This window comes from Terrapene carolina, unplaced genomic scaffold (assembly GCF_002925995.2).
Source record: "Terrapene carolina triunguis isolate 2854851 unplaced genomic scaffold, T_m_triunguis-2.0 Scaffold69, whole genome shotgun sequence".
NCBI lineage: Eukaryota > Metazoa > Chordata > Testudines > Emydidae > Terrapene > Terrapene triunguis.
The window spans coordinates 49,719,920-49,729,897 of NW_020664420.1; positions in this window are offsets into that span (position 1 = coordinate 49,719,920).

A 9,978-nucleotide genomic window follows, 5' to 3' on the forward strand; every position below is an offset into this window, starting at 1 on the left:
TTAGCTGCACATGAAAACAGGAATGTATTCAAGGGTGCAACGCAGGCACTACAAAATGCAGCACTAATTGCTGTCAGTGAAGCTGCTGGCTTTTGGAGCTGTGTGACATTTAAAGCAAGAATAAAGTCTCTTGTTTTTAAATACATGGCCTTGACCTATTTCTCTATTTAAAACATGCCTTACTAAATAATTAGCAAATACAGTTAAACTTCATTGCAATTAAATTGTAATTCTTTTGAGTTTTATGTAGGCAAACGATATAATATAATGCAACTGCAACATTCTGCAGTCTAGGATGCGGCATTCTGAGGCATGCGTCAAGTGATCATGAAGTGAGGGACATAATACACACAATATTTGATTTTAGTAATCCACCTAGATTGAGTTAGCTAGTCTAGGCATCAGGCCATAGCCCAAAAGTACAGGTATAGCATGCCTCTGACTTCACTGATATGCGTGCCCCATGTCACAAAATGCTGAATTATTTACTGTTTTGGAAAAACAGTTTAAATTCCATTGTCTTTAGTCACACACAGCCTCCCTAAACAATTTAAACTGTTCTTAACATCCCATAAGGGTGACATTTTGAAAGACGATGCCAAGTTAATGATCACATACTGTTCTCCATGATGGGAAAGAGATTTTTCTCTGCATCTTTCTTTTTATAAAATGATTTTGAAATTTTGATTTACTGATCTGAAGGAAACATGGGTGAGTTTTCCTTTTAATAACATGCATAGATAACATTATTACCAGATAATATTGGTCACAGATGAAAAAATGATATTTATGCTTCAATCTTTGGTATAGTTGACAGATGTACAAAATCCAATACAGCCAGGCAGCTCGCCAGACCATGTCTCGGTGGATACTGAGGAACACAAAATGTTGCTACTTGATCAGCATTTCTGATCATGATTTCCCCCTTCCCCCCCGCCCCCCAGATCTGCCTTTTACTGATGTTACATGTCTTGTTGTTTCATGCTGATTACATCCACTTTTGGTTAAACGATTCCCATTTGTTGGTGATCTTCCAACAGAAATACAGAAGATGCAGGGAGCTGAAAATCCACCCTTTAGGCCAGATTAGCAAAATAGCAGGTCATCAATCAGATGCTGTCAGCCCCTTAAATGTATCAATAAAGCCAAATTTCAGAGATGCAATGCAAATCTGATGGAATCCTAAGTGTGACTGTGAAAAGGCATCTCACTTCTAACAATTACATTTAAGTGAATAAGGTGCTAAGAAAAAATAAATAAATCCAAGAATATTATATAGCTGCATAATGTACACCCCTAAAAGTTTAAGTTTACAGCACTGCCTTTGTTACAATCCACATAAGCAAGCAAAAGTATTTATTATTTCTTCTTCTTTACTTGTTTACAAGTTGCATACAAGCTACTTATTTAAATAATTGCAACTATGATGTTTCCCCAACCTTGCTCTTTCCTTTTGGAATGAACAACTCCTAGAAATAACTAGTGTCAGCTGTGAATACGAGAGGACAGGTCAAGAATATGAAACAAATGCAAGTGCAGACAGATTTGACTCTTGCTGGGGGCACAGAGAGACACTTTCCCTACCCCATCCACACTATGTGAATGTCATCAAATCCTTTTATATAAATCATACGTGCCTGATTTTCTTTGCAGCTGCTACTAAGAATCAGACAGCTTTGTCTCTGACGAGGATGCACTTTAACTTCAACTGGCCTGTGATTGAATACTGTTTACAAAGCACATATTAGTGCCACATTCCTACTTTTGAACAGTGATATATTCTGAGTTATGCTACAGTGTAAAATGTTACTGCACCAAACTGGTGCATAGAAAAGCTTTGACAATCCAAATATTGGATATCATACCTGAACTGGTGAGATTTACATTAACATGCACTTGCAGATATTAAGCCTTGCCTGAATACTCTATTGTCCTTGCAAACTGTTCAGCTTTACTGATTGACATTGGGTCTAGACTGAAAGCAGACAACTGACATCTGGTACCCTCGAATAAGTGGGATGCCAACGTGGTAAACAATTTTTCATTAAGCAGTATCATTTACTAGCATTGCACAGAGGGTTTCACCTACTGAATCCAGTTGCTTTAATTTTCCTAGCAAGTAGTATAACATTATTAGTTTCCTCTTACCATGGTCCTATTGCTACAACACTAGCCAGCCTTCTGAATATGAATTTCTGAACTTGAAAATTATTACAAAATGTTTGCTCCTGGTGTCAACAATTTACATTATGCCAAAACTGGCAAAAACCAGTTTACTTTAGTCCCTGGTAAAATTCTGAACCCCCTAGAATAATCCCATAATAATGTTTTGAAACTCTTATTAGAAATGTCACCATATTTAGAAAGATCTATGAGCTGGGGAAACAAAACATCTGCTTATAAGGTTAAAAAATACAACAGCATGTTCCAGTCCAGAATGTCCTTGTCTGAACTTGCAAGAACTCTGTTTTGTGTAACTGGTAAACAGACTTGTGACTTACATAGAATGAAGCTTCCTCTAATCCAAAGCCTACAAGTGTGAAGAGCTTTTCCCTTACAAAGACTATCGCTATAAATTGAGAGCCACTTTACCTGGCTAATGATCTCCATCTCTTCACAAGGGCTGGGAAGGCCTTTCTTCGCCCGCTGCAGTTGCCTGGGACGCTGGAGGCCCTGGGTAGCTGGGCTTGTAGAAGCAGCTGCAGCAAAAATTGGGGTTAGGGATGTCTCAATATTCCTTCCCACATGTAACAGTGGCAACGTCTCATCTCCTTCCCCTTTCTCCTCTGCTCACATGGAGATAATCCCCTGGGAATTTTGCATTTCATAACTATCTGTCAGGAGATTAAGGAGTCATGCAATGTAATCTGCCTATAGTGGAGTGTAGCTTCACTATAAAAGGAGAGAAAGTCCACTGCAACGTAGTCAGGGGCTTTCCCTCAACTTTAACATAAGAGGAGTTTCACTATCACAGAGTGTTGGCTATAAGTAGGTTTCCCTGTACATTTATTATGGTAATGCCAGACGCATTAGTTACAGAGCCCCATTGTACTAGGTAAGACACAAAATCATGGAAAGATACAGAACCTATCCCCAAAAACTTACTATGTAATTTAAGATGACTTTGACAGTTGATGTTGCAGACAAAAAGGAGGCAATAGAGGAGGCAGGACAGGGGTAACATTGATAGGAACAGTGGGTCCACAGGGAGACTGATTCCATGTATTAGTTATATGCACATGATGCTTGCAAGTTATTTAATAGTTGCTTTTTGAGGGGGGAAGTGTGTTTATTAGTAAATAAAATAGATAATAGCCATTCCCGCAAATCCTCTGCCTGGCAATTCAATTTCCTGAAGGCATCAAAGTAGACATGGTTTTGAGGAGGGATCTGAAGGAAGACAGGGTCGCAGCTATACCAGTTAGTTCTGGGATAAGGGGTGAAATGAAAGACATTTGTGTAGAAAAATGGGCCAATAGGCAGTTTGACATGTTGGTGGAGTGGCAACCAATAAGTTACAAAACTAGATAAAAGGTGAGGCACTCAGTGGTTAAGAGCCTAAAAGGTGAGGACAAGAAAGTTGCCATTTGACGTGGCAGAGAAGGAAGACTCAGTGTGGGGATTCAAAGAAGTAGGTGATATAATTAGGAGAGGGGGTAAGGAAGAGCATTTGAATAATTTTGTTCTGAATAGTGAAAAGGGGGAAAGGCCAACGAGAAGGTTCCAGTAGTCAAAACAGGAGAAAGTGAGAGTAATTCTGGATGCTAGTTTTAGCTGTGTGTACTGACAGAGAAGGCCAGATCTTGCAAATTTACATGTAGCTAAAATTCTATTTTTACCTCTAAATTGGCTAGGTGTAACTTACCAATCATTTCCCTTTAGGAGTGAGCTTAATAAAGTGAGTAGAGCATACCTGTATAAATATAGTCAGAGTATCTGTCACCATAAAAATAAGGACCATCTGTACCATACCCTGGTTGTCCTACTTAACATTAGGCTATTAAACAAGCGTCTATAAGAATATATCCTGTAACGTATTGGAAAGCTTCCAAATACAATGAACCAAACTGGACTCTGTTTACACCAATGTAAACAAAGGTTAGAATTTGGCCCTGTCTTCTTACCACAGGGGCTTGAATACATTTTTAAATTTTAGCATTCAAGTAAAAAATCATTGCTCGTCTGAAAATCTGTGTAAGATACACATTTTTATTTAAAACCATTTCATTTTGAAGAGCCATCATGGACCTGTAGCCAATACACCTCTACCCCGATATAACGCTGTCCTCAGGAGCCAAAAAATCTTACCGTGTTATAGGTGAAACCGTGTTATATTGAACTTGCTTTGATCCACCGGAGTGCGCAGCCCCACCCCCCCAGAGCACTGCTTTACCGTGTTATATCTGAATTCATGTTATATCGGGTCACGTTATATCGGGGTAGAGGTATATATAGAAAAGTCTTAACCTACATTGCTTTTAATAAGAGGTATTAAAAGTGAAATAATTTTTAAGAGTCCAATTTAGATTCCAACATTTTATGATGATTTCTTCTCTGAAATCTAGTAATGTTGGCCAAAAATATACTGGCCAGGATAGCTGGGCTTATGGGGCCTGAGCCAACAAATTCCATTTACTTCAATGGCCTTTAGCTCAGGCCCAGACAAGGGTGAGGGGGATAAATAATCATATATAAATTATTCATCAATTAAAAAAAAATACCCAGAAATAATTAACTGATTAATAGTATTTCATAATCTGTAGAGATGGTTGAATCTTGGACACATTTATTTATGACTAATTTTTTGTCAGTTGGTTGGGGGAAAAGCTGTCAAATAATTATCCAGGAATATTATAGGGACTATCTCTCTTATTCATTTTGATTATGGACACAAACTCTTTGCAACAAGACAAAGTTAAGGATCTGTCAAACCTCTGTTCTACCTGTATTGCTATCTGGGTCAGAAACCTGGAGCCTCTTACAGGCAGATTGAAGCAGCTAGAGGCATTCCATATATGCTGTCAGCTCCAAATCCTGAGCACAAAGTGGTTTGACTTTGTGCAAAATATCACAATCTCACAAAGATCTGGCCTTCCTTTGATTGCTCATTACATTTAAAAAATAAATAGCAGTGTTGCATGCTTATGACGGGGCATGCATAGCCTGCATTAGGCAGGAAACGGTTAATCCCACACTATGGGCGGCGGAAGTCCCACCCCTTAGACCAGATTGGGCATGCTCTAAATGCTGCACTAGTATAAAGGAGAGCAGCCCAGCTCATTCTGGGCTGACTGCTGGAGAAGAAGGATGCTCGGTGGAGGCTCCAGCCTGGGAGCTGCTTCAGCCCCTAACTGCAGAAACCAGAGAGTCTGAGGCCCAGACCAGAGACCGATTGCCCATAGCTAGTCGACAGGAGTTGGATTCCCAACAAGTTACCCGTGCCAAGGAGTTTGGAGACCCCGATGACGAATGGGCCCCAGCTTCAGGACATATGGTAGGAAGTGGCCCAGGGGGATGGAGTGAGTGGTACCTCGCGCCCGAAGAAAGTCAGCGTGTTGCTCACTGCTGACAGGGCCCTGGGCCGGGACCTGGTGGAGAGTGTGGGGCTGGGTCTCCCTACCACCTCTGCTGCCACCCACCCCTAGGTCACTGTGTACTTCTTTGACTCTGGCCACTAGGCCACACAGCTCTGACCTCCAGGGCAACTGTACTGAGGCTGCCCACTGGGCTTCACTGCCCTGAACCTAAGTGCTGCCCTTTCGAATCGGACCATTGGGCATTATTGTAGTGAGGCCCGAGACAGTTGTGTAGACTGCAACTGTGGTGTCAGCACACCCACGGTCCGCCTCAACAGGAGATGGGGCATGCATACACCACCACAATGGTCTTCAGCCATGTCACAGGATGGACAAAAACACCCCAGTACACAGTGCTCTCAAACTTTGCTGCACAAAAGCTGCACACCCTTACCCTACCTGTCACTGCCCATGGGGCTACTCCAAAGATTGGTGGATTTGCAGGATTGAGCCAGATCTGGGATCTTCACTACATACCATGTGGTGTGATGCCTTAGTCAATCTGGATGGTGCAATGGTCCTTAGTGACAATCTGCATTTGATGATGATCATCTGATTTTGTTCAATATCTTCATTAATGATCTGGAGGATGGCATGGATTGCACCCTCAGCAAGTTTGCAGATGACACTAAACAGGGAGGAGTGGTAGATATGCTGGAGGGTAGGGATAGGATACAGAGGGACCTAGACAAATTAGAGGATTGGGCCAAAAGAAATCTGATGAGGTTCAACAAGGACAAGTGCAGAGTCCTGCACTTTGGACAGAAGAATCCCATGCACTGCTACAGACTAGGGATCGAATGGCTAGGCATTAATTCTGCAGAAAAGGACCTAGGGGTTACAGTGGATGAGAAGCTGAATATGAGTCAACAGTGTGCCCTTGCTGCCAAGAAGGCTAACGGCATTTTGGGCTGTATAAGTAGGAGCATTGCCAGCAGATAGAGGGACGTGATTATTCCCCTCTATTCGACATTGGTGAGGCCTCATCTGGAGTACTGTGTCCAGATTTGGGCCCCACACTACAAGAAGGATGTGGAAAAATTGGAAAGAGTCCAGTGGAGGGCAACAAAAATGATTAGGGGGCTGGAGGATAGATTTATGAGGAGAGGCTGAGGGAACTAGGATTATTTAGTCTGCAGAAGAGAAGAATGCTGGGGCGGGGGAGGGAGGGATTTGATAGCTGCTTTCAACTACCAGAAGGGGGGAACCAAAGAGAATGGATCTAGACTGTTCTCAGTGGTAGCAGATGACAGAACAAGTAGTAATCGTCTCAAGTTGCAATGGGGGAGGTTTAGGTTGGATATTAGGAAAAACTTTTTCACTAGGAGGGTGGTGAAGCACTGGAATGGGTTACCTAGGGAGGTGGTGGAATCTCCTTCCTTAGAGGTTTTTAAGGTCAGGCTTGACAAAGCCCTGACTAGGATGATTTAGTTGGGGATTGGTCCTGCTTTGAGCAGGGGGTTGGACTAGATGACCTCCTGAGGTCCCTTCCAACCCTGATATTCTATGATTCTATGATCAGTTTCATCTGGATCCTAGTTATTTGACTTTCTGGTTCTGGAGCACAGTGTTGTTGTTTTGTTTACAATATTGCAAAGAAATGTTTAGATTGAAAAAACAACAACAATGTAATTTAAAGAAATCTGATGGAAACAATTATATTCTTGTTGAAATATGTAGTCATCCCTACTTTTTTTTGTCTACCTTGTAATAATGTTGCCTTTTTCATCTAATTTACAGTGAACCTTTGTGAACCACTGAATGACATCAATTACTTATTCACATTCACATTGGACTTTTACTTCTAATATCCATAATCAGCTGACAGAACCATTGGCTTCATTATGACCACACACCTTCTCTTTCTTCGCTCAGATCACCTCTCCTGAGCTGCCTGATCACACCTGATTATTCCTTTCACTATTTCTCTTCTGTTTTACTCCTTCATTACTCTGGCTCATTGTCTTGCTCCTGAGCCTGAGGAGGGCTGCATTCCAGGGTGCTCAAAAAAAGAAAAGGCTCTTTCTATAGCAAAATTAGTGACACCACACAGAATCGTCCCTGTTATGAAATGGGTCAGGTGAAAGACACATAGTTCAACTTGCGGATTTCTCTGGAGCACGTGGATTCTGTGCGTAAGCTCTCGTCCTACTGTCCACTAGTTCACAAGAGATGAGGATCTAGCTCTAAAAATAGCAGGTTACAGCTGGCAGAGAGAGTTTTGAAAACCACATGATTATTTTGATAACAAATGGGGTACTTTTTTCCCCCATGCCTAGGATTCCAGCAGGGTAGCAGACAAAAATTGCTCTTTAGCCAAGGTCAAATTGCATTGGAAGCCAATGGTACATATATGCTTGGTAAGTACATTTCACTAGAAGATCTCAGAACTGAAGCATATTTAAAGCATCCTTCAGTTCATTCATTTAGTACCAGGCAGGCACTGGCATCTTTTAAAATTTTGGTGCTCTCTTGAAGCGTTGTTCAGATTCTGCTGCAAATAACAAGTCTTTAATTGGATTCTTGGTGTCAGAAATCATGTGTGTGTGAATTATGATGACTTTTTTTTATACCTCTTCAGCCAAGTGTGCATTTCACTAGGGTAGCTGCCCTCTTAAGTCCAGTGTCCTGGTAAAACTCCGTATTTGGCCCTTGATTCTGAAACAACCCCTACATAGCCATACTCCTGCACCTACATAGTGTCCCATTAAATTTAATGGGCTCCATATGGGTGCTGGAGTTTGCCCACATGGAGCTCATTATTGGACAGGGACCCAGCTTATTGCAGCCCCCATCCAGTTTCAAATAGATGCAGTATTCCTCACTTCCAGACCTAAACTCTTGTATGGTATAGCTCTGCACTGCTAAACAAAGGTGGCTGCAATTCAACGGTGGGTGTTTGTAGTGGTTAACTTTGTAAAGCATATGGAGATATAAAACATTATATGCATGTGTGCTAGCCAGGCTATCTCCAATAGGACGCTCAACTTATAACATTGCCAGATCTCATCTGGAAACATGGATACTGAAGGCATTACAATTTGTCACCTTTCACCACTTTGAGAGAGCCTGGATTGATAACTACATATGAACATAGTCAAAGATGTCAGAAGTACCTAAGAACATGAGAACGGCCATACTGGGTCAGACCAAAGATCCATCGAGCCCAGTATCCTGTCTACCGACAGTGGCCAATGCCAAGTGCCCCAGAGGGAGTGAACCTAACAGGTAATGATCAAGTGATCTCTCTCCTGTCATCCATCTCCACCCTCTGACAAACAGAGGCTAGGGACACCATTCCTTACCCATCCTGGCTAATAGCCATTAATGGACTTAACCTCCATGAATTTATCCAGTTCTCTTTTAAAGGCTGTTATAGTCCTAGCCTTTACAACCTCCTCAGGCAAGGAGTTCCACAAGTTGACTGTGCACTGTGTGAAGAACTTCCTTTTATTTGTTTTAAACCTGCTGCCCATTAATTTCATTTAGTGGCCCCTAGTTCTTGTATTATGGGAATAAGTAAATAACTTTTCCTTATCTACTTTCTCCACATCACTCATGATTTTATATACCTCTATCATATCCCCCCTTAGTCTCCTCTTTTCCAAGCTGAAAAGTGCTAGCCTCTTTAATCTCTCCTCATATGGGACCCGTTCCAAACCCCTAATCATTTTAGTTGCCCTTCTCTCCTTTTCTAGTGCCAGTATATCATTTTTGAGATGAGACCACATCTGTACGCAGTATTCAAGATGTGGGCGTACCATCGATTTATATAAGGGCAATAATATATTCTCCTTCTTATTCTCTATCCCCTTTTTAATGATTCTTAACATCCTGTTTGCTTTTTTGACTGCCTCTGCACACTGTGTGGACGTCTTCAGAGAACTATCCACGATGACTCCAAGATCTTTTTCCTGATTCATTGTAGCTAAATTAGCCCCCATCATATTGTATGTATAGTTGGGGTTATTTTTTCCAGTGTGCATTACTTTACATTTATCCACATTAAATTTCATTTGCCATTTTGTTGCCCAATCACTTAGTTTTTGTGAGGTCTTTTTGAAGTTCTTCACAGTCTGCTTTGGTCTTAACTATCTTGAGCAGTTTAGTATCATCTGCAAACTTTGCCACCTCACTTTTTACCCCTTTCTCCAGATCATTTATGAATAAGTTGAATAGGATTGGTCCTAGAACTGACCCTTTGGGAACACCACTAGTTACCCCTCTCCATTCTGAGAATTTACCATTTATTTCTACCCTTTGCTCCCTTTTAACCAGTTCTCAATCCATGAAAGGACCTTCCCTTTTATCCCATGACAACATAATTTACATAAGAGCCTTTGGTGAGGGACCTTGTCAAAGGCTTTCTGGAAATCTAAGTATACTATGTCCACTGGATCCC